Here is a 26250-nt window from a genome sequence, read left to right as displayed (position 1 = left end):
TTAGCTACTAATTGCTTACTACTGACTGGAAGCCTTACCAATAACAAAAACTCAATTAATATATATTTTATGTGTAATATATAGTCTATACTACTAATAAAGTAAACTAGAGGAAAAATATTAAGAAAATCATAAAGAAATCATATATATTTACTGTTCATTAAGTGGAAGTGGATCATCATGAAGATCTTTGCCCTTATTGTCTTCACGTTGAGTAGGCTAAGGAGGAAAAGGAGGAAGAGGGGTCAGCCTTGCTGTCTCAAGGGTGGGAGAGATGGAAGAAGGTCTGCATGTAAGTGGACCTACAGTGAATAAAACCCATGTTGGTCAAGGATCAACTGTATATCACAGACAAAAATATACACGCATAAATATCATAATAAATGTAAAAAAGCACATGGAGCAGGAATAACAAGACCTGCTTCAGCTATGTGGTCATGAAATGCATCTCAAAGAGGTAACATTTAAGCTGATAAATCAAATAGTGGTCTCCAGAGAGAGGACCCACTGAAGAAAGATGTTTCAGAGACCTACAAAGATATAGAGAAAATGTTAACCTCTATTGATATTTTTAAAACAATAAAATAAAAAAAGTTAAATTCTAGTAATATCTACTGATGTTCTCTCTCTCTCTTCCTTCCTTGCTATGCATTTATCAGATGACCACATGTCACACAGTTTGAGTCTCTGGAGAGAGAAAATGGAATTCCATAATGTCAAGGGAGAAAAAAGACACCAACACCTCACTTGTTCTTTCTCTTCCCATGATAGTAATGTGTAACACTGTGTATAACAGTATATATAAGTGCCTGGTTAAGCAAACTTTCAGATTATATCATCTAGTTTTCAATAAATGAAGACTGTCAAAATTGACAGACAGCTTTAATAGTTTCTTCCAAAGAAACCATGGATAAGAAAATAATCATAATAAGGTAAATCTAAGCAACAATAAGGCAAATCTAAGCAACACCAGTGATATCTATGTTTAGTATAATATCTTCTTATGCTTCTTTTTTTAATTTTTATTTGTTTATTTTTCTAAAGATGGGGTTTCACCATGTTGGTCAGGCTGGTCTTGAACTCCCGACCTCAGGTGATCTGCCCGCCTTGGCCTCCAAAGTGCTTGGATTACAGGCGTGAGCCACCACACCCAGCCAATTTTTGTATTTTTAACAAGGTAAGATCTAACATTTCTAAAGCTTTAGGACTTAGCTTATTACAGTGACAAGTACTGAGAAAATATCTATTGAATCCAGGAGTTTTGGAGAAAGGGAGTAAAAGGAAGAATACTTGACTAGAATTTATAGGTCAAGGTGGCAGCCATTGTCCCAGCACCTACTAGACATAGACCTTCTATGGCTGATGGTACAGTCATTCTCAATTGAAAAGGAGCAATTAGTTATTTCAAAGTCAATGAGAAAAGAAAAGTGCCTCAATCAGTCCTGGGACCAGCTCTGAAAATCCTGAGGCAAAAGTACAGTTGCCCCTTGGATCAGCCCCTTGGCCTTTTATCTTTGTTCTGGAAATTGGGGCTGCCAAAATAGAATGCTCAACAGAACAATGAAGGAGTAAATCCATTTGTCATTTTTGCTACAATTTGAATATCAGATTAAAAAAAATTTAAATCCATTACAAAATTTAAGGAAGTAATTGAATATAAGTTTTAAAAATGCAATAGTTTCCCTATATAAGAAACAGTAGTAATTAGAAATATAAATACAAAAAATATTTAATTCATCATGAGCCTCCCCGCTAAAAAAAATTAAGATTAATCTTCATAAAAAATGTCTAGGAATAAAGTAAATAAAACCTATAAAACTACACTAAGAAATATAAATTAAGATTTAAATAATAGGGAGGCAGATTGTGTTCCTATACTATTATTATCTCAAATATTTCAGGACTATAAATTCTTCCAGATTTTGGTATAGGATAAAGAAAATGTCAGTCAAAATCACAATAGACTTATTTTTGGAAATTGGTGAAATCACTCGAAGGTTTATATTGAAGGTTACACATGTGAGAATCAATGGCAAGTGGGTAAAGAACAGTGAGAGAAGAGGAGCAGAGTCTGTGGCCCACAGGAAAATTAGAAGGATTAGGACAAGATAAGGTCCCTCTTTATACAACAAGTGTATCTACCTTCTCTGTAGGTGCTCAGTACCACTCATCTATCTGATAAGCATCCAAGGCCAATTTCAGAATTTCCATTTAACTGTACTATCCATTATAACAAAATCATTCAATGGCATCTAACCCATTGTTTTTATAATTTTTTTAAATGGCTGATTTCTCACTAGACTGTTTTTTCATATTTATATTTCTACTGTCTAATACAGTGTGTCATACGTTGAAATTGTTTCACAATATTTCTCATGAACAAATGAATAAATGTTCTGGAGATCCTAGTACCTTACTGTTGTATTCCTGGATCAGGATTTTTCCTGATATTGTTCAGCCAATATTTATTACTAATAAATTAGCACTGACTAATGCTACAAGATACTAGAGAGCCAAAAATCATTACATTGATGAAAATTATTAACCTTCTTAAGGGAATTATTTCTAGTACCTCTGAGTATAGATTATTTGTTTCTCCAAACACCTGAATATCTATTTCTCAAACCTCTGACATTTTACAGAGATCACATAAGAAAAGCCACCTATGGTATCCAACCTGAGTTAGAGTCCTGGCCATGGTGTGACTTAAAAAGGGACCCTAAAGCTTAAGAGCTCCTGTGTTTTCTAGATGTATAAGGAAATGTGTCCTTGTTTTACTCACAAAAGCATTTTTTAAAAGACCTCAAGAATGTGAAAGTTTGAAATGATAAAAAATGTTCTAATATTTCTTCACAGCTAGAAATCTGGAGCAGGGTTTTACTACCAACATCCCTCTTCCTGCATTGACACAAGAACAGAAAGCTCTTGCTGCTTATTACCACTGGTTCATCACGCAGTCAATTGTAAGGCCATAATGGATAGTTATTGATTGATGTTCATTTTCAAAATTATTTGAAAATCCTGACAGTTCATCGTCTATCTGTGAACTTTGTAACTCAAAATGCTGTTGAATGAACCTCACTTAACTGCAAAAGGAGCTTGGTTGTCTCTGCTTTGTGCTATATTCACCAGTGAGCTTACAATTCAAAAGTGAGCTCATAGTTCAAAAGTTCTGAGATTGTTGTACATTCCCTAGCCTAAATGCCCTTTGAAACACGCACGCGCGCGCGCGCACACACACACACACACACACAAATTAATTGTTCACAAGTATGTGCCAGCCACTGTAATGGATATTAGGGATTTCAAATAAGGAAGACTGCAACAGCCCATTTCTGTGTTGGTCCATGTGGACTCTTCTCCACATAGCAGCCAAAATGCATGTTTGAATGTGAAAAAGTAAAACCACATGCCTCCCTTGATCAAATCTCTACAATGATTTCACATCAATCACAGCCAACACATTACTACCTGAATTGTCCCCTGCCTACCCTTCCTGGTACCCTCCTCACTCATTCCATTCCCATTACACTAACTTTCTACATTTTTCATGAACCTATCAAGCTTCTTCACTCCAGACGCCTGCATTTACTGTACCCTCTATTTGTAAATCTCTTCCTCACATTTCCACATGGTTTGCTTTCATACATTCAACTCAGTTATTTCCTCAGAGAAAATTTCCTGACAACTATTTCAAAGTAACAGCATCACCATAATCGCTTTCCAGCCTCTATTCTGCTTTACTTTTCTTCAAAATGCTAGCAACAATCTAAAATTACAACACACATTTGTTTATTGTCCATTTCACATCTCTATAACATAAACTTCATATAAGCATAAACGTACTTGACTTGTCAACACCTGTATCCACAATGCCTCATGCCATAGTTGCTCAATAAATATTTTTAAATGAATGAATGAATGCCTAAACCTTGTCCTCGGGGAATTTCTAGTGTGTACAGACACATAAATAGGTAACTATTTCTTCTTTTAAAAATTGCAAAAACTCTGTCAGATACATATTATTGTTTGTCTTCAAGAGGTGAGGAAACAGGCTCAGAGAGGCTAAGTAATTTTCTCTGGGTCTATCAGCTAGTAAAGTGATAAAATTCATATTTAAGTCAGTTACTGTATCACTGATAATGAATCTACCAATTTCTTTGAATAACAGAGTAATCTTTCAACTAAGTTAATGTAGAATTTGCTTATCACATAGAAACTTTCCATTTGTTTGACTAGCACATAAATTTTAGCAGTTGCCCATATATACATATTTTATATCATACATCAGATGCAATCTTCTACATACAAAACAAAAAAACGTATTTAGCAATACATATCAAAAAGTCTTCTTATAATCTGAAATAATTTAAAAAATTGGAAGTATCCTGAAGACCCAATATCAGAGAATTGGTATTGTCAGTTGTGACTATTCATTACAGTAGCATGTTACATAACCCCTAAAGATTACATTTAAAATGTTTATCAATAACACAGGAAATTCTCCCAATCCATTATTTAGTGGAAAACATATATTATAAAATTAAATGCAAGATGTGAACTTCTGGCCATGACAGCTTGTATCAGACTAACCTTCCCACAAAGAACAACTTTCTATAATTGCTAGATAAAATACAAAAACAGTGATTTGAGGGAGATTAACCAAGGTATCCAAGATTTGACAAACTAAGATCTAGGGGAAAAATGAAAGGAACTGAGATAAACTGTATGTACATTTTGCCACTTTCTCCTCTTGGACCATTTGCCAATTTGCAATGAGGACATAGGATCAACAAATAAAATGGAAGAGTAAATATTATGGCAGTATTAATCAGTGAGGGAAACAAAATCAAAGTTTAGGCCTACCAATGCAGTCAGAAGTTAAAGGACCAAGATTATGGTGGGAAGAGAAACAGAAAACTGAACCCAGCATTTTGAGCACAATTTCTTCTAGAGGCATTTGCCAGTGTCAAAGTGTGTATAGACATTATAAAACACCTACAGGGCTAGAAAGCTAAACAGATATTTCATTAGACTCATGGTACTGGTAAAATAATTAAATTTCAAGGAGAATGGGTTTTGGTAAACCAATCACAGCCTCATATTACCTTATCCCTGATTAGACTGAGGTAATACACAAAAGAGGAAAGATCATTTCAGAAGGAAGAGAGAATCATCCAAGAAATTCAAAATTTTTAAAACAAAATGTCCAATATTCAATCAAAAATTACTAGATATGCCAGGACACATCACCAAATGATCTCCTGTCTTACCCTAAAAGACATAATTTGCATTAGAAACCTAAAGGCAATCTTAACCTAAAGGTCATCTAGCAGCTAGACTTATCTAACATGGACTGTAAATAACTATGTTTACCATGGTTACAAAATAGATAAATATGTGGAGAATTCTAGTAAAGAACTAAAATTTATAAAGATAATCAAATAAAAATTTGAAGACTGAACATAAAAGAAGATTGCTTTAATATAAGGGAAATCAAAAGGGAAATTAATGAACAGCTCATAGGTTAATACAAAATATACAGATTAAAGCACAGAGAAATAAAACAAAAATATATAAAACATAACATATGGGAATGCTGAAGAAAATTAATACTCACAAAAATCAAGTCTCAGAGGAGAGAAAAGAGAAAATTAGCAGAAACAATATTTGAAAAGATACTAGCTGGAAATTTTCCAGAACTGTTAAGGAATGACAAGTCATAGATTTGAAGAACCCTATAAACCTGAAGTAGGACAAACACAAAGAAAACATATGAGCTATTTTAAAAAGAAAAGGGGGGAAATGGGAAAGGAAGATAAAAATTGGGATGTCACAATTACTAAGCCAAAGAGAAAGGTCAAGCTGTGAACTGTGTCAGGCAAACCTGCCTCCTATTTTATTCCTAAATAAGGTAGCTACGAAAAAAAAAAAAAAAGCTATATACCTCTCTCACAATTTTCTCACTAGAAAATTCCTTGCGTGCTTCAAGATCTTTACCCTAAACTGGTACTGTTGAATCTTACCCCGATAATGTAAATTGATAGCTTGCCTTTACACTTATGGGACAAAGGACAGAACTCTAAGCCATCCCTCTACTCACCTGAGAGAAATGCATATCTTATTGTTCCTCTAATTTAAAAATGCTGATTCACTGAGCAAGACAAAGCCAGAAATTAGTATTTCTCTACCCCCTCTCACATGTAAATTGTGTATTTGGTGAAAGACTGAACAAAGACTCGAAAGAATACAACTGTGTGTCTCTTATCTATCCAAACCTTTAAAAAATTTCTTCCTCTTTCCCCAGTGACCATCCATTCCCCTTTAAATATTGAAGCCCTCAAAATCCTCCTTGGAGAAGACACAGACCTACCTCCCAAGTATGTGTCCTTAGCCTTGGTAGAATATCCTCTCTAAATTAAAAAAAAAAAAAAGTAGGTGTATCATAAAAAAACAGCGTTATATAAAAGACAAATCAAAAATGAAAAGCTCCTCTTTGTATGTCTGGTAGAATTCGATTTGAATCCATCTGGACTTGGGCGTTTTTTGGTTGGTAGCCTATTAATTGCTGCCTCAACTTCAGTGCTTGTTATTGCTCTATTCAGGGTTTCAACTTCTTCCTGGTTTAGGTTTGGGAGGGTGCAAGTGTCTAGGAATTTATCCATTTCTTCCAGATTTACTGGTTTATGTGCATGAAGTTGCTTGTAGTAATCTCTGGCGGTAGTTTGGATTTCTGTGGAATCAGTGGTGATATCCCCTTTGTCGTTTTTTATTACATCTATTTGATTCTTCTCTCTTTTCTATTAATCTGGCTGGTGGTCTATTTTGTTGATCTTTTCAAAAAACAAGCTCCCAGATTTATTAACTTTTTGAAGGGTTTTTTGTGTCTCCATCTCTTTCAGTTCTGCTCTGATGTTGGTTATTTCCTGTCATCTGCTAGGTTTTGAGGTTTTTGATCTTGCTCCTCTAGCTCTTTCCATTTTGATGATAGGGTGTCAATTTTAGATCTTTCCTTGCTTCTCATGTGGTCATTTGAGACCACATTTATTGCTATAAATTTATTTATATATATTTAATAAATATATTGCTATAAATTTCCCTCTAGACACTGCTTTAAATGTGTCCCAGAGATTCTGGTACATTGTGTCTTCATTCTCGTTGGTTTTGAAGAACATCTTTATTTCTGCAGTCATTTCACTGTTTATCCAGTCAACATTCAAGAGCTAGTGGTTCAGTTTCCAAGAAGTTGTATGGTTCTGAGTTTGGTTCTTAATCCTGAGTTCCAATTTGATTGCACTGTGGTCTGAGAGACTGTTGGTTATGATTTCCGTTCTTTTGCATTTGCTGAGGAGTGATTTACTTCCAATTCTGTGGTCAATCTTAGAGTAGGTGTGATGTGGTGCTGAGAAGAAAGTATATTCTGTGACTTTCAGGTGGAGAGTTCTATAGATGTCTACTAGGTTTGCTTGGTCCAGGTCTGAGTTCAAGTCCTGGATATCCTTATTAATTTTCTGTCTCTTTGATCTGTCTAATATTGACAGTGGAGAGTTAAAGTTTCTCACTATTATTGTGTGGGAGTCTAAGTCTCTTTGTAGGTCATTCTGAAACTATTCCAAACAATCCAAAAAGAGGGAATCCTTCCCAAGTTATTTTATGAGACCAACACCATCCTGATACCAAAACCTGGTAGAGACTCAACAAAAAAAAGAAAACTTCAGGCCAATATCCATGATGAATGTAGATACAAAAATCTTCAATAAAATTCTGGGAAACCAACTGAAACAGCACATCGAAAAGTTTATCCATCATGATCAAGTAGGCTTCATCTTGGGGATGCAAAGCTGGTTTAACATACGCAAATCTATAAACATAATCCACCACATAAAGAGAACCAAAGACAAAAACCTCATGATTATCTCAATAGATGCAGAGAAGGCCTTCGACAAAATTCAACAGCACTTTATGCTAAGAACACATGGACACAGGGAGGGGAGCACAACACACTGGGGTCTGTTCGGGGGAAATGGGGGAGGGATGGGGTGGGGATGTGGGGAGAGATAGCATGGGGAGAAATGCCAGATATAGGTGAAGGGGAGGAAGGCAGCAAATCACACTGCCATGCGTGTACCTATGCAACAATCTTGCATATTCTTCACGTGTACCCCAAAACCTAAAATGCAATAAAAAAAAAAAACTCTCAAAAAACTAGGTATAGATGGAACACATCTCAAAATAATAAAAGCTATTTATGACAAACCAACAGCCAATATCCTACTGAATGGGCAAAAACTGGAAGCATTCCCTTTGAAATCTGGCACTAGACAAGGATGCCCTCTCTCACCACTCCTATTCAATATAGTATTGGAAGTTCTAGCCAGAACAATCAGGGAAGAACAAGAAATAAAGGGTATACAATTTGGAAAGAAGGAAGTCAAATTGTCTCTATTTGCAGAGGACATGATTGTATATTTAGAAGACCCCATCATTTCAGCCCAAAATCTCCTGAAACTGATAAGCAACTTCAGCAAAGTCTCAGGATACAAAATCAATGTGCAGAAATCACAAGCATTCCTATATACCAGTAACAGACTTAAAAAGAGCCAAATCAAGAGCAAACTGCCTTTCACAATTGCTACAAAGAGAATAAAATACCTAGGAATACAACTAACAAAGGATGTAAAGGACCTCTTCAAGGAGAACTACAAACCACTGCTGAAGGAAATAAGAGAGGACACAAACAGATGGAAAAACATTCCATGCTCATAGTTAGGAAGAATCAGTATCGTGAAAATGGCCATACTGCCCAAAGTAATTTATAGATTCAATGCTATTCCCATCAAGCTACTTATGGCCCTCTTCACAGAACTGAAAATAACCACATTAAACTTCATATGAAACCAAAAGAGAGCCCACATAGCCAAGAGAATTCTAAGCAAAAAGAACAATCCTGGAGGCATCATGCTACCTAACTTCAAACTATACTACAAGGCTACAGCAATCAAAACAGCACAATACTGGTACCAAACAGAGATACAGACCAATGAACCAGAACAGAGGCCTCAGAGGCAACACCACATATCTACAACCATCTGATCTTTGACAAACCTGAGAAAAACAAGCAATGGGGAAAGGATACCCTGTTTAATAGATGGTGTTGGGAAAACTGGCTAGCCATGTGCAGAAAGCAGAAACTGGACCCCTTCCTGACACCTTACACTAAAATTAACTCCAGATGGATTAAAGACTTAAACATAAGACCTAACACCATAAAAACCCTAGAAGAAAACCTAGGCAAAACCGTTCAGGAAATAGGCATAGACAAGGACTTCATGACTAAAACACCAAAAGCATTGGCAACAAAAGCCAAAATAGACAAATGAGATCTAATTAAACTCCAGAGCTTCTGCACAGCAAAAGAAACAAGCATTAGAGTGAACTGGCAACCAACAGAATGGGAAAAAGTTTTTGCAATCTACCCATCTGACAAAGGGCTAATATCCAGAATCTACAAAGAACTAAAACAGATTTACAAGAAAAAACAAACAAACCCATCCAAAAGTGGGAGAAGGATATGAACAGACACTTTCCAAAAGAAGACATTTATGAGGCCAGCAAACATATGAAAAAATGCTCATCATCACTGGTCATTAGAGAAATGCAAACCAAAACCACATTGAGATGCCACCTTACCCAGTTAGAATGGTACTCATTAAAAAATCTGTAGACAACACATGCTGGAGAGGATGTGGAGAAATAGGAACGCTTTTACACTGTTGGTGGGAGTGTAAATTAGTTCAGCCATTGTTGAAGACAGTGTGGCAATTCCTCAAGAACCTAGAAATAGAAATTCCATTTGACCCAGCAATCCTAATACTGGGTATATATCCAAGGATTATAAATCGTTCTATTATAAAGACACATGCACATGTATGTTCATTGTGGCACTGTTTACAATAGCAAAGACCTGGAACCAACCCAAATGCCAATTGGTGATAGACTGGACAAGGAAAATGTGGCAGATATACACCATGGAATGCTGTGCATCCATAAAAAAGGATGAGTTTGCGTCCTTTATAGAGACATGGATGAATCTGGAAACCATCATTCTCAGCAAACTGACACAAGAACAGAAAATCAAACACCACATGTTCTCACTCATAGGTGGGTGTTGAACAATGAGAACACAAGGACACAGGGAGGAGAGCATCCCACACTGGGGTCTGTTGTGGGGGAATACGGGAGGGACAGTGGGGGGTGGAGGTTGGGGAGGGATAACATAGGGAGAAATGCCAGATATAGGTTGACGGGGGGATGGAGGCAGCAAACCACATTGCCGTGTAGGTATCTGCAACAATCCTGTATGTTCTGAACATAGAACCCAGGAACTAAAGTGCAATAAAAAATATATATGCATAAAATGAAAAGCAACCAGAGGGGGAAAAGACATACTGCTTTTAAAGTAGCAATTATAAGAGCTCAGGTGATTTTTTATGATAAATGATGGAAGATACTAAACACCATAATAAAATCTTTAACTACCTTAAAGATAACTGCGGATCTAAAATGCTATGCCCAGTAAAAGTATCCCTCTGCATCAATTGAGATAATCATGTGGTTTCTGTCTTTGGTTCTGTTTATGTGGTGAATTACGTTTATAGACTTGCGTATGTTGAACCAGCCTTGCATCCCTGGGATGAAGCCTATTTGATCATGCTGGATAAGCTTTTTGATGTGCTGTTGCAGTCGGCTTGTCAGTATTTTATTGTAGATTTTTGCATCTATGTTCATCATGGATATTGGCCTGAAGTTTTCTTTTCTTGTTGAGTCTCTGCCGGGCTTTGGAATCAGGATGATGTTGGTCTCATAAAATGATTTGGGAAGAGTTCCCTCTTTTTGTATTATTTGGAATAGTTTCAGAAGGAATGGTACCAGCTCCTCTTTGTATGTCTTGTAGAATTCGGCTGTGAACCTGTCTGGACCTGGGCTTTTTTTGGGTGGTAAGCTCTTAATTGCTGCCTCAACTTCAGACCTTGTTATGGGTCTGTTCAGGGTTTCGGCTTCTTCCTGGTTTAGGCTTGGGAGGAGGTAATTGTCCAGGAATTTATCCATTTTCTCCAGGTTGATTAGTTTATGTGCATAGAGTTGTTTGTAATAATCTCTGATGATGGTTTGAATTTCTGTGGAATCTGTGATGATATCCCCTTTATGATTTTTTATTGCATCAATTTGGTTATTCTCTTTTCTTTTTTATTAATCTGGCTAGTGGTCTGTCTATTTTGTTGATCTTTTCAAAAAACCAGCTACTGGGTTTATTGATTTTTTTGAAGGGTTTTTTGTGTCTCTATCTCCTTCAGTTCTGCTCTGATATTAGCTATTTCTTGTCTTCTGCTAGACTTTGAGTTTTTTGATCTTGCTCCTCTAGCTTTTTCAGTTTTGATGATAGGGTGTCAATTTTTGATCTCTCCTTGCTTCTCATGTGGGTACTTATTGCTATATATTTTCCTCTAGAGACTGCTTTAAATGTGTCCCAGAGATTCTGTTATGTTGCGTCTTCATTCTCGTTGGTTTCGAAGAACATCTTTATTTCTGTCTTCATTTCATTGTTTATCCAGTCAACATTCAAGAGCAAGTCGTTCAGTTTCCATGAAGCTGTGCGGTTCTGGGTTAGTTTTTGAATTCTGAGTTCTAACTTGATTGCACTGTGATCTGAGAGACTGTTTGTTATGATTTCCGTTCTTTTGCATTTGCTGAGGAGTGATTTACTCCCAATTATGTGGTCAATTTTAGAGTAGGTGTGATGTGGTGCTGAGAAGAATGTATGTTCTGTGGATTTGGGGTGGAGAGTTCTGTAAATGTCTATTAGGTTTGGTTGGTCCAGGTCTGAGTTCAAGTCCTGGATATCCTTGTTAATTTTCTGTCTGGTTGATCTGTTTAATATTGACAATAGGGTGTTAAAGTCTCCCACTATAATTGTGTGGGAGTCTAAGACTCTTTGTAAGTCATTAAGAACTTGCCTTATGTATCTGGGTGCTCCTGTATTGGGTGCGTATATATTTAGGATCGTTAGCTCTTCTTGTTGCATTGATCCTTTTACCATTATGTAATGTCCCTCTTTGTCTCTTATGATCTTTGTTGCTTTAAAGTCTAATTTGTCAGAGATGAGAATTGCAACTCCTGCTTTTTTTTGCTCTCCATTTGCTTGGTAAATCTTCCTCCAACCCTTTATTTTGAGCCTTTGTGTATCCTTGCATGTGAGATGGGTTTCCTGGATACAGCACACCAATGGGTTTTGGCTTTTTATCCAATTTGCCAGTCTGTGTCTTTTGATTGGGGCATTTAATCCATTTACATTTGCGGTTAATATTGTTATGTGCAAATCTGATACTGCCATTTTGGTGCTAGCTGGGTGTTTTGCCCTTTAGTTGAGCTGGTACTTGTTTTCCTTTATATGTGTAGAGCCTCTTTCAGGAGCTCTCGTAGAGCTGGCCTGGTGGTGACGAAATCTCTGAGTACTTGCATGTTCACAAAGGATTTTATTTTTCCTTCACTTATGAAGCTTAGTTTGGCTGGATAGGAGATTCTGGGTTGAAAGTTCTTTTCTTTAAAGATGTTGAATATTGGCGCCCACTCTCTTCTGGCTTGTAGGGTTTCTGCTGAGAGATCTGCTGTGAGTCTGATGGGCTTCCCTTTGTGGGTAACCCGACCTTTCTCTCTGGCTGCCCTTAGTATTTTCTCCTTCATTTCAACCCTGGTGAATCTGACGATTATGTGCCTTGGAGTTGCTCTTCTTGACGAATATCTTTGTGGTGTTCTCTGTATTTCCTGGACTTGAATGTTTGCCTGCCTTGCTAGGTTGGGGAAGTTTTCCTGGATAATATTCTGAAGAGTATTTTCCAGTTTGGATTCATTCTCTTTGTCGCATTCAGGTACGCCTATCAAATGTAGATTAGGTCATTTCACATTGTCCCACATTTCTTGGAGGGTTTGTTCATTCCTTTTTACCCTTTTTTCTCCAGTCTTGCCTTCCCGTTTTATTTCATTTAGTTGATCTTCGACCTCTGATATCCTCTCTTCTGCTTGGTCAATTCGGCTGTTGATACTTGTGCATGCTTCACGAAGTTCTCGTGTTGTGTTTTTCAGCTCCATCAATTCACTTATATTCCTTTCTATTTTGTCCATTCTCATTAGCATTTCGTCAAATCTTTTTTCAAGGTTCTTAGTTTCTTTGCATTTGGTTAGAACATGTTCTTTAAATTCACAGAAGTTTCTTACTACCCACCCTCTGAAGTCTGATTCTGTCATTTCATCATGCTCGTTCTCCCTCCAACCTTGTTCCCTTCCTGGTGAGGAGTTGTGATCCCTTGTAGGAGGAGAAGTGTTCTGGTTTCGGGTGTTTTCATCCTTTTTGCGCTGGTTTCTTCCCATCTTTAAGGATTTATCCACCTGTCGACTTTGTAGTTGCTGGATTTCAGATTGGGTCTCAAATCTTTCAGATTGACGTTCTGTTTGTTGATGATGAGGTTATTTCTGTTTCTTGGTTTTCCTTCTGACAGTCTGGCCCCTCTGCCGTAGGTCTGCTGAGGTTCACTCCAGGCCCTGCCTGCCTGGGATTCACCTGCAGCAGCTGCTGAACAGCAAGGGTTGTTACCAGTTTTCTTCTTCTGCTATCTTTGTCCCAGAAAGATACCCGCCTAGTATCAATCTGATGTCTCCTTTATGAGGTATCTCTTTGGATATATAGGGGTCAGGGAGCTGCTTGAGGAGACGGTGTGAGCTCTGTTGTTCATTCAGAGCTGCTGGGCAGGTACGTTTAGGTCTGCTGCAGCAGAACTCATAAACTGCTTTTTGTTCCCAGGTGCTCTGTCCCAGGGATTAGGGCTTTATTTATGAGTTTCCGTTATGCTGCTGCCTTCTTTTTTTTTTTTCCTTCAGACCTGCCCTGCCCAGCAAGGAGGCAGCCTAGTTACTGTCGACCTGTAGAGGCTTTGCTGAGCTGCTGTGTGCTCCGCCCCACTGCTGAGTGAACTTCCTTGCAGTCCTGTTTATATGGGTGTAGTTAGAACTGCTTTGGCGATGGTGGCCTGCCTCTGTTGAGGCGGAGTCTCTCTGCTGTGACGGGTTGCCTTGGCAATGGCGGGCTGCCTCAGCAATGGCGGGTTGGCTTGGAAATGGCGGGCTGCCTCAGCATTGGCCGACTACCTCCGTCGTGGCGGGCCGCCTCGGTAATGTCGGACGCCCCTCCTCCACAGAGCTGGACCGTCCCGGGTTCAGCTGCTCTTGCTGTGAAACTCTCAATCCAGAGTTTCTGATTGCTGTTCTTTTGTTGGGGTGGGACCAGCCGAGCCTGATCGCGTGGCTCCCTGCCTCAGAGCCTTTTTAAAGCTTGTGTTCCAGACGCCTGTTGAAGAGGCGCCGGGGTCTGTTTGTTTTCCCCTGCGGCCACTCACTGCGCTGGCTTAAACAGCGGCACTGAGGTTTATGGCGCATTTTTTTTTTTTTTGCCTTGGAATCTACTGTCCTTGTTCCCTGCTCAGTCCCCTTTTTAAACAGACGAATGGGTGACTTCCCATGGCTCCAATCGCCAGCCAAAAGGGCACCCGGACTGGTGTATTTTGTACAGAGAACCGCTGCTCCGGGGCACCGCCAAAACAGCCGCGCAGGGCAAAGCAGTGGCGCCGGCCAGCACAGCCGTGCTGGTGACCTGTGGAGATCCTCTGCTTGGAAATTTCTGAGTCTGTGGGCAATAAAAATGCGGCGTCCACTCACCCTCTGCACTTTCACTGGGAGCTGCAATCCCGAGCTGTTCCTAAACGGCCATCTTGGATCGAGCAATCCGCAAGTTCTTAATGACGTACAAAGAGACTTAGACTCCCACACAATTATAGTGGGAAACTTTAACACCCCATTGTCAACATTAGACAGATCAACCAGACAGAAAATTAACAAGGATATCCAGGACTTGAACTCAGACCTGGACCAACCAAACCTAATAGACATTTACAGAACTCTCCACCCCAAATCCACAGAACATACATTCTTCTCAGCACCACATCACACCTACTCTAAAATTGACCACATAATTGGGAGTAAATCACTCCTCAGCAAATGCAAAAGAACGGAAATCATAACAAACAGTCTCTCAGATCACAGTGCAATCAAGTTAGAACTCAGAATTCAAAAACTAACCCAGAACCGCACAGCTTCATGGAAACTGAACGACTTGCTCTTGAATGTTGACTGGATAAACAATGAAATGAAGACAGAAATAAAGATGTTCTTCGAAACCAACGAGAATGAAGACGCAACATAACAGAATCTCTGGGACACATTTAAAGCAGTCTCTAGAGGAAAATATATAGCAATAAGTACCCACATGAGAAGCAAGGAGAGATCAAAAATTGACACCCTATCATCAAAACTGAAAAAGCTAGAGGAGCAAGATCAAAAAACTCAAAGTCTAGCAGAAGACAAGAAATAGCTAATATCAGAGCAGAACTGAAGGAGATAGAGACACAAAAAACCCTTCAAAAAAATCAATAAACCCAGTAGCTGGTTTTTTGAAAAGATCAACAAAATAGACAGACCACTAGCCAGATTAATAAAAAAGAAAAGAGAATAACCAAATTGATGCAATAAAAAATCATAAAGGGGATATCATCACAGATTCCACAGAAATTCAAACCATCATCAGAGATTATTACAAACAACTCTATGCACATAAACTAATCAACCTGGAGAAAATGGATAAATTCCTGGACAATTACCTCCTCCCAAGCCTAAACCAGGAAGAAGCCGAAACCCTGAACAGACCCATAACAAGGTCTGAAGTTGAGGCAGCAATTAAGAGCTTACCACCCAAAAAAAGCCCAGGTCCAGATGGGTTCACAGCCGAATTCTACCAGACATACAAAGAGGAGCTGGTACCATTCCTTCTGAAACTATTCCAAACAATACAAAAAGAGGGAACTTTTCCCAAATCATTTTATGAGACCACTGTCATCCTGATTCCAAAGCCCGGCAGAGACTCAACAAGAAAAGAAAACTTCAGGCCAATATCCATGATGAACATAGATGCAAAAATCTTCAATAAAATACTGACAAGCCGACTTCAACAGCACATCAAAAAGCTTATCCACCATGATCAAGTAGGCTTCATCCCGGGGATGCAAGGCTGGTTCAACATACGCAAGTCTATAAACGTAATTCACCACATAAACAGAACCAAAGACAAAAACCACATGATTATCTCAATTGATGCAGAGAAGGCCTTTGACAAAATTCAACAGCCCTTTATGCTAAAAACCCTCAATAAGCTAGGTATTGACGGAACGTATCTCAAAATAATAAAAGCTATTTATGACAAACCAACAGCCAATATCATACTGAATGGGCAAAAACTGGAAGCATTCCCCTTGAAATGTGGCACCAGACAAGGATGCCCTCTCTCACCACTCCTATTCAATATAGTACTAGAAGTTCTAGCCAGAGCAATCAGGCAAGAAAAAGAAATAAAGGGCATTCAAATAGGAAAGGAGGAAGTCAAATTGTCTCTATTTGCAGACGACATGATTGTATATCTAGAAGACCCCATTGTCTCAGCCCCAAATCTCCTGAAACTGATAAGCAAGTTCAGCAAAGTCTCAGGATACAAAATCAATGTGCAAAAATCACATGCATTCTTATACACCAATAACAGACTTAAAGAGAGCCAAATCAAGAACAAACTTCCATTCACAATTGCCACAAAGAGAATAAAATACCTAGGAATACAACTAACAAGGAACGTAAAGCACCTCTTCAAGGAGAACTACAAGCCACTGCTCAACAAATAAGAGAGGACACAAACAGATGGAGAAACATTCCATGTTCATGGTTAGGAAGAATCAATATCGTGAAAATGGCCATACTGCCCAAAGTAATTTACAGATTCAATGCTATCCCCATCAAGCTATCAATGACCTTCCTCACAGAACTGGAAAAAACCACCTTAAACTTCATATGGAACCAAAAGAGAGCCCGCATAGCCAAGTAAATTCTAAGCAAAAAGAACAAAGTGGGAGGCATCACCCTACCGGACTTCAAACTATACTACAAGGCTACAGTAATCAAAACAGCATGGTACTGGTACCAACACAGAGATATAGACCAATGGAACAGAACAGAGGTCTCGGAGGCAACACAACATATCTACAACCACATGATCTTTGACAAACCAGACAAAAACAAGCAATGGGGAAAGATTCCCTGTTCAATAAATGGTGTTGGGAAAGCTGGCTTGCCATGTGCAGAAAGCAGAAACTGGACCCCTTCCTGACACCTTACACTAAAATTAACTCCAGATGGATTAAAGACTTAAACATAAGACCTAACACCATAAAAACCCTAGAAGAAAATCTAGGCAAAACCATTCAGGACATAGGTGTAGGCAAGGACTTCATGACCAAAACACCAAAAGCATTGACAACAAAAGCCAAAATAGACAAATGGGACCTAATCAAACTCCACAGCTTCTGCACAGCAAAAGAAACAGTCATTAGAGTGAACTGGCAACCAACAGAATGGGAAAAAATTTTTGCAGTTTACCCATCTGACAAAGGGCTGATATCCAGAATTTACAAAGAACTAAAACAGATTTACAAGAAAAAAACTAACAAGCCCATTCAAAAGTGGGCAAAGGATATGAACAGACACTTTACAAAAGAAGACATACATGAGGCCAACAAACATATGAAAAAATGCTCATCATCACTGGTCATCAGAGAAATGCAAATCAAAACTACACTGAGATACCATCTCACGCCAGTTAGAATGGCAATCATTAAAAAATCTACAGATAACAGATGCTGGAGAGGATGTGGAGAAATAGGAACACTTTTACACTGTTGGTGGGAGTGTAAATTAGTTCAACCATTGTGGAAGACAGTGTGGCGATTCCTCAAGGACCTAGAAATAGAAATTCCATTTGACCCAACAATCCCATTACTGGGTATATATCCAAAGGATTACAAGTTGTTCTACTATAAGGACACATGCACACGAATGTTCATTGCAGCACTGTTTACAATAGCAAAGACCTGGAACCAACCCAAATGCCCACTGACGATAAACTGGATAGGGAAAATGTGGCACATATACACCATGGAATATTATGCAGCCATCAAAAACGATGAGTTTGGGTCCTTTGTAGAGACATGGATGAATCTGGAAACCATCATTCTCAGCAAACTGACAGAAAAGCAGAAGATCAACCACTGCATGTTCTCACTCATAGGCAGGTGTTGAACAATGAGAACACATGGACACAGGGAGGGGAGCACTACATATTGGGGTCAGTTGGGGGGAAAGAGGGGAGGGACGGTAGGTGGTGGGGAGCTGGGGAGAGATAGCAAGGCGAGTGATGCCAAATGTAGGTGATAGGGAGGAAGGCAGCAAATCACACTGCCATGTGTGTACCTATGCAACAATCTTGCATGTTCTTCACATGTACCCCAAAACCTAAAATACAATAAAATAAATAAATGGGAAAAAAAAGTATCCCTCAAAAATTGGGGTGAACTAAAGACATTTCACACCAAAAAAATGTTGGCAGTATTTATCACTGGCCAAACTGTACTGAAAGAAATACTATAGAGAATTGCGCAAACAGAAGAAACGTTATTCCACATGGAAGCAGATATTTCAGGAAAAATGAAAACTAGCATGCCTAAAGTATATTTCAATAGGAAAGGGACTGAAAGAGATGAATAGAACTAAAGTTTTAGTCAATTTTTCCATTGTTCAGGAAATGATATAAGTTAATAGAGACATTCATAAGCCAGTGATGCATACTGAAATCTGTAATGTGACCATTAAAAAGATAAAGAAGTGTATATATGCAAAAACAAGGGAAAATACAACAATTTAAAAAATAATTAGTACAATTAAAACTAATGAAACAAAAACTAAAATGGAGAAGCAGAAAATAAATAACATATTTAAACCCAAATATATCAGTGATTATATTAAGCAAAAATGGACTAAATATTACAATTAAAAATCTATGTTTGTCAGACTGAATGAAGAAAATAAAATAAACTGTATATTAATTACAAGAGATAAGACTTAACCATAAAGACACTGATGTAACTACATAAAATCAAATAAGGTCATTTTGAAAGCAAGAAGTATTAGTAGAGATAACGTGGAATATTTCACTAAAGACTGATTTAAAAGGAAGATGTAATAATTCTAAATGTATATGCATCTAATAACATAAGATCAAAAGATATAAAGTAAAAACTAACATAACTAAAAGAAACAAAAATTCCATATTGTGGAGTTTTTAACACATATCTGCTAGTAACTGTTAAAAAATAGACAGAAAAATGGAGGAGGAAAAAGCTAGATGAAAATTGCACATGAATTCCTATAATCAATTAAGGAAAAAAGTAACTCAAATGTAAAAACCGTCCTGAGAATAGAGAGTTACTATATTCTTTATTCCAGAGAATATAAAGTCACTATATTCTTGATATGAAAACCTGGCAAGAACATTACAATAAAATAAAATTATAGGCAAATTTGTCTCATAAGCATAATTGCAAAAATCTTTTTTCTTTTTTGAGACAGAGTTTCACTCTGTTGCCCAGGCAGGAGTGTAATGGTGCAATCTTGGGTCACTGCAACCTCTGCCTCCCAGGTTCAAGTGATTCTCCTGCCTCAGCCTCCCAAGTAGCTGGAATTACAATTGTCCACCACCATGCCAGGCTAATTTTTTGTATTTTTAATAGAGACAGGGTTTTGCAATGTTGGCCAGGCTGATCTTGAAACCCTGACCTCAGGTGACCTACTTGCCTTGACCTCGCACAGTGCTGGGATTACAGGTGAGAGCCACCACACCTAACCACAAAAATCTTAACCAAAATATTTAAAACTCTGGCTGGACGGTGACTCACGCCTGTAATACCAGCACTTTGGGAGGCCGAGGCGGGCAGATCACAAGGTCAAGAGATCAATACCATCCTGGCCAACATGATGAAACCCCATTTCTACTAAAAATACAAAAATTAGCCAGGCATGGTGGCATGCACCTGTAGGCCCAGCTACTTGGGAGGCTGAGGCAGAAGGATCACTTGAACCCAGGAGGCAGAGGTTGCAGTGAGCCGAGACTGCACCACTGCACTCTAGCCTGGCAACAGAACAAGACTCCATCTCAGAAAAAAAAGAAAGAAATGGAAAGAAAAGAAAACTTAAATCCAGTTATACATAAAAAAGTTAATGCATTACAACTCAACTGGGTTTATTTCAGAAATTCAAGACTGATTTAGCATTCAAAATCAAACTAATTTACTACATTAGTTGCATAAATAGGAATTTATGCAATTTTTTAAGATGACTCAGTGTCTAGAATGGGTATTCCACAAAAGGAGATATCTAAATGGCCCAAAATCATAGCAAAAATTACCCCATAAATTAATGTGATGGATTGGATTTTGTCCCTCAAAAAGATATGTGGAAGTCCTAAACCCATGAATGGGATCTTATTTGGAAATAGAGTCTTTGCAGATGTTATCAAGTTAAGATGAGGTAATACAGGATTAAGGTGGGCCCTAAACCAGTGATTGGTATCCTTATGAGAAAGGGGAAAACTGGACACATGGAACACACAGGAAGAATGCCATGTGACAATGGAGGCTGAGATTGGAGTGACTACAAGTTAAGGTTTTTCAAGGATAGCTGGCAGCCACCAGAAGCTAGGAAGAGCCAAGAAAGGATCCCTCCTTACAATCTTTAGAGAGAGCATGACTCTATAATGTTCCTTGATTTCAGACCTCTAGCCTTCAGAGCTGTGAGAGAATAGATGCTGTTGTTATAAGACACCCAGTTTGTGGTAATTTGTCATAGCAGCCCCAGGAAGCTAATACAATTAGCTGTAAGCGAAACACACATTAAAAGTCTTAATTCAAAACCACTGCATACTCATTATAACAACTAAAATGAAAAAGATGAAAATACTTGATCTAGGCAATGGGGTAGATTAATAAGAACTCTCATATGCTGCCAGAGAATGGAGGTGTGGGGTAGAGTGTAAATCATTATGATTATTTGTAAAAATATTTGACAGTATCTGCAAAAACTGAAGATATTTTGCCCTATTAGTTAACGATTCTACTCCCAGGTATATACTCACAGATGTGTGAGTACATATTCATCAAAAGACGTGTAACCAAAAATTAACTGGCCCCCAAATGGAAAGTATGAAAATGTTCATCAACAGTTAAATGGATAATTAATTTCTGGTATATTAATACAATGAATAAGTATACAATAAAGAGAATGAATAATCTACAAATACTTCTAGTTGTACGGAAGAATCTCAGAAACGTAATGCTAGAAAACAAGGTTAGATTCCAAAGACTAAAACTGATCTGATTTCTTTTACATAAATTTCAAAGCAAGAAACTCTAATGATAGAAGTCAGAATATTGGTTGCTTTCGGGCAGGGGTGGTAAACTCAGAAGGGAGTAGGAGCAAGGTTTCTAAGGTGCTGATAATATTTTATATGTTTATCTGGAAAGTGGTTACCTGGGTACATTGACTTTGAAAAGCTACCTAGAACTGTCCAATACAACTTGTATTCTTGTGTGTGTGTGTGTGTGTGTACACTTCTATATAGCTTCATGAGGAAACCTTTTAAAAACTGCATGTACATGATGATTTCTACGAGGCATAAGAAACACACCTAGAAAAAAGGCTTAATAGTGACTATATTTGGAGGGTGAGACTGTGTGATTTTTATTTTCTTGCTCAGATTATTGTGAAATTTTAAAATTTTCTGCAATGACTAAGATTTAGTTCTAGATGAAGAAAAAATACCCTACAGTTGTTTTATTTTCAGATCAATGGTGGTCTGTTTGATCATGCTATCAACCTGGTAGAAGGGCAATGGGTAGATTTTTTTATATTACTGATGAATATATTTTATTCCTCATCATATTTGTGTAAACTCTTAGATTTTCATCTCAAAAGGTTGTGTTCAAATGTGTTATCAAATCATACGAGTAAGAATTACATTGTTGAGTGGAAGCAAAACAAAATATAGACACAGTCCCAATGAGTGCTCTCATTCCACTGTCTTTGTATATGAGGACAAATCAGAAAAAGGAGCCTATTCATTCAGAAATCAAAGTCCATTTTCCTAACAACATGGGAGATCAGGCATTATTATTAACATTTTGTTACCTTCCTGTATTGCCAGTAGCCTCACAAATGCTTAGTGAAGTATATCTTTCATTCTTAAAATCTTCTCTGTTGAGATGGGCTGAATGTTGAACAAATGCTCTGTATAGAACCTATAGCCACTCAGAAATATCCAAATCTTTGTTTCTTCTGCCTAAGGGTAATTGTCCATTCTGCCCTGATTCTTAAAGGGGTCTGTCTGACCCACACAGCACAATTCTAGGACTTTATCAACACCCATGGGAAAAGATGTCTGTCATCTTACTACCCTAAAGTGATAGAAAGAAAAAGCACAGGCTTTTCAGTGAATCAGGTCTGAGTTTATGAGATCAACCACTCAGCAGCTGTACAACACTGGGGTCCCTCCAAGACCTTCTTTATGTTTAGCCCATTCAGTTCAACTAAATTTAATCTGTCAAACATTAATTGAAGATCTTGAGCATATTAGAAATTGTTCTCAATACTGGAGATACAAAGGGAAGTGTGCAAAGTTATAGTCTCTGTCTTCAAGGAGCTAATAGTCTGAAAAACAGGAAGAAATGCCATTACACCCTCTTCACAGTTTTGGTTTGAGAACCAATGCAGTACTATTTAAAAGAGTAGAATACAATTTGTCCGTAGGGTAGGTGTTCAGTGTTAGTTCCATTTTATCTTTCCTCTATTGCTAGTCTGTCCTAGGCTTGTGATTTCCACCAGTTACTTTATCTCACTGCACTTACATTACATTTTGCAAATGGGGAAAACAGATTTTTACAATACCCCTCCTGCAATAATGAACAACTCCAGAGTTTTAGTGAATTTATTCTAGTTACCTATGGCTTTGTAAAGAATCATCCCCCAAAATTAATGATTTAAAACAACTATATTTATTTTGCTCACCAATCTGTAATCTGAGGAGAACTTAGTGGGAACAACTTGTCTCTGCTCCTTTGCCTGGACTGACTCTGATACTAAGGACTGCATCATATGAAGCCTCACACATGCAAGTGTCTACCGGTTCATGCTGTCTGTTCGTTGGGACCTCACCTAGGAATGTGCCTGGAATAGTTACACATGACCTTTCCACTGGCTTTCTCACAAGCGTGGAGCCTAGATTTCCTGGGCTAGTATCTCAAGAGGAACAGATGAAAGCTGTACTGTATTAAATGACTTAGACACAGAAGTTATATAGTGATAATTCTGTCATGGTCACAGGCTATCCCAGAGTCAAGGGGAGGGAACATAGACCCCGCCTTTCAGTGGGAGAGTGTCAATGTCATAATGTAAAAAGAACGTGAAGATTGAAAATGTTGATATTACCCTCTTTAAAACAATCTGACATAGGTTTTAAATAACACAAATTTAATTTTTGCCCATACTTTATAGTCACTGGAAGTCAGCATGAGGAGCCCCAATCATCATAGTCACTTGGGGATCCAGGCTGATCGAGGTTTCATCTTGACATATAGTCCCATAATTGGTGAGGCAAGAGACATGAATGTAGCATACCTCATAAAGCTTCTACCCAAGAGTGATGTTTGTCACCTCATCTTACATTACACTGGAAAACATTTCACAAGGCTAATGCTAAACTTCAAAGACAGTAGAAGAAGGGCAATCCTACCACATGGCTGGAAGGAAAGAACTGGATTATTTATGAACGGCCCTAATGACTAGCATACCCACCACCTAGGGCTGTTAGGAGGATTCAGTGAGATAAAGAACATGAGGAGTATAGTATAGCACAATCCTAAATGACTGAATATGTTCTCTAAATCTCAGCTATCGCACTTACAACTATGTTGTTTATAAAATGGCCTGCCATTTTTCTAGCCATACTGTCCAACACTGGGATGGGTCCTTGAGTTTAGGATATAAGACTGTTAGCTTTCTCAAACTCAGGTACTACTTAGAAAGCTTTGTCTTATCACCAGACTCAGAAAATGACTGCAATGTGAAGAATGATTCTTGGTTTGGGGACCCGGAGAAATCAGGACTTGCATAGCCTTTATAAGGACCAAGAATTCAAACCTTTTTTCTTCCATTACTGTCATTAACTTAGTCCTCTCACAGGAAGACAGTTGGGTACCAGGCATTAGCTATCTAAACAAAATAACTTGACAGCCTTAACAGGAAGCAGACTTAGCCTTAAAAGAGAGAGCACAAAACTTCAAAAGATCCCCACATGCAAAGAATGATGTGCTCATGAATATGCCTCTCCAGAAATGTCATTTTGTCTTTCCCCTCACAAAATAGTGTTTCTGCACTAATGACCTTTCTTCTCAATCTGTCCTTTGCCCAACTTTGATGTTGCAGTGACCTCCTGAAAAGCTTTGGAGTAGGCAAGCTTGTTTTCAAATTTCAGCTTCACTATTTACTACCTTTGTGATCCTCCAGCAAATCACCTAAAATCTGAGTCTCCTCTGCAGATAGAGATGAAAGCATCTACCAGAATTTACAGACAACTCACATAAATCTTTAGTTTGAATCATGTCACAGAGTAGACATTGAAATGTTACCTTGTCCTTCCTGTGTCCAAGTTCTCAGGTTCCCCGAGGAGAATTTAATGACACCCCCTCCACTTTTTGCTCTTCTCTTTTTTCTCATTACATTCATTGTTAATGTCCACTCAGTTTGTGACTCCTCAGGAGAGGGTAGATTGGGATCCAGGTGTTGTTCTTCTCACTTTTTTTTTACATGAAAGAGTCAACTCTCAAAGTAGCTATTATATTAATAATTATTCCAAATTTTAAAGCAGCTGTCTTTGAGAGGCAAATTATTCTTTATTATTCTATTCCTTTTTTATTTTTATTTTTTATTTTTTGGAGACAGAGTCTCACTCTGTTGCCCAGGCTGGAGTGCAGTGGCACAATCTCAGCTTCACTGCAACTTCTGCCTCCCGGGTTCAAGCAATTCTCCTGCCTCAGCCTCCCAAATAGCTGGGACTACAGTTGCACGCCACCACATCTAGCTAATTTTTTGTATTTTAGTAGAGATGGGGTTTCACTGTGTTGCCTAGGCTATTATTATTTCTGGGGTAACTTAGACCCAATGAGAATTATTCTTTGAAAGAGTCAGAGAATGCATCATGTAAACTGAGTTGGAGACAATTTTGATCTTTAGTAAGACTTTTAATCTTTACTGTTGTTATTGCTTAATTCACCCTTTTTCTTTTTTAACCAGTTTGGGAATTTCCTCCAAATTTTTTCGTTTCACTGATATTCTCAAATTTTATTAAAGTATAATGTATTCACAGTATTCTTTTTTAAACCAAAATCTATACCACAGTGATTTTTATAGTACTTTTCTGATTTCTAAGATTAATTTAGTTTTTATCTATTGACTAGATTTTTTTTCAGAGATATCTCTGTTTTTGCAAAAAATAAGACTTGGATTTATATATCATTTTAAATAGTTTCCAAAGTCAGAGGTTTCTGCTTTTATTGTCATTATCCTTTAGTTCTTCCTAGTATAGTTTTATACTTTAATTCTTTCATATTTAAGAAAAAAAGCATTTAGTACTTAACATTTCCTTTTGAAAACAGCATTGGCTGTACTTCCTAAGTTTTTGTTTGGGTGTTCTCATTTTAAACACTTAAAATAGTTTATATTTATAGTTTGTCAAATTTATCTTTGTCCCAGTAGTAATTTGGAGCAATTATATTTAAAATTCCAACTTGAGAAATATTTAAAACTCATACTTGTAAAAAGCATTTTTAGTTATCTGGCATTATAGACTGAAAATATGGTCTCTCTGTAATACTTGGCTATTGGAATATTTATTTATTTTTATATTGTGTGTTTGTGACCTAGTCAATAATTATATTTTTAAAATTGTTTCATTAAGCATTCAAAGCAATTATATTTTCTGTTGTTAAGCAAAACCTTGATGTATTTATGTGGTATATAACTAACTATATAGCACATGTACAAGGGCTCCTGAAAAACATGAGAGTTGGTAGAGTACCCAGCCCCCCACATAGTCAAGTCTGCATATAACTTTCCACTCCCCCAAAACTTTATAGATGGTCAACTGTTGACTGGAAGTCTTAA

This window comes from Sapajus apella, unplaced genomic scaffold (genome assembly GCF_009761245.1).
Source record: "Sapajus apella isolate SASKATOON/1434 unplaced genomic scaffold, GSC_monkey_1.0 scaffold46, whole genome shotgun sequence".
Classification (NCBI taxonomy): domain Eukaryota; kingdom Metazoa; phylum Chordata; class Mammalia; order Primates; family Cebidae; genus Sapajus; species Sapajus apella.
Note: the sequence above shows the minus strand (reverse complement) of the source record.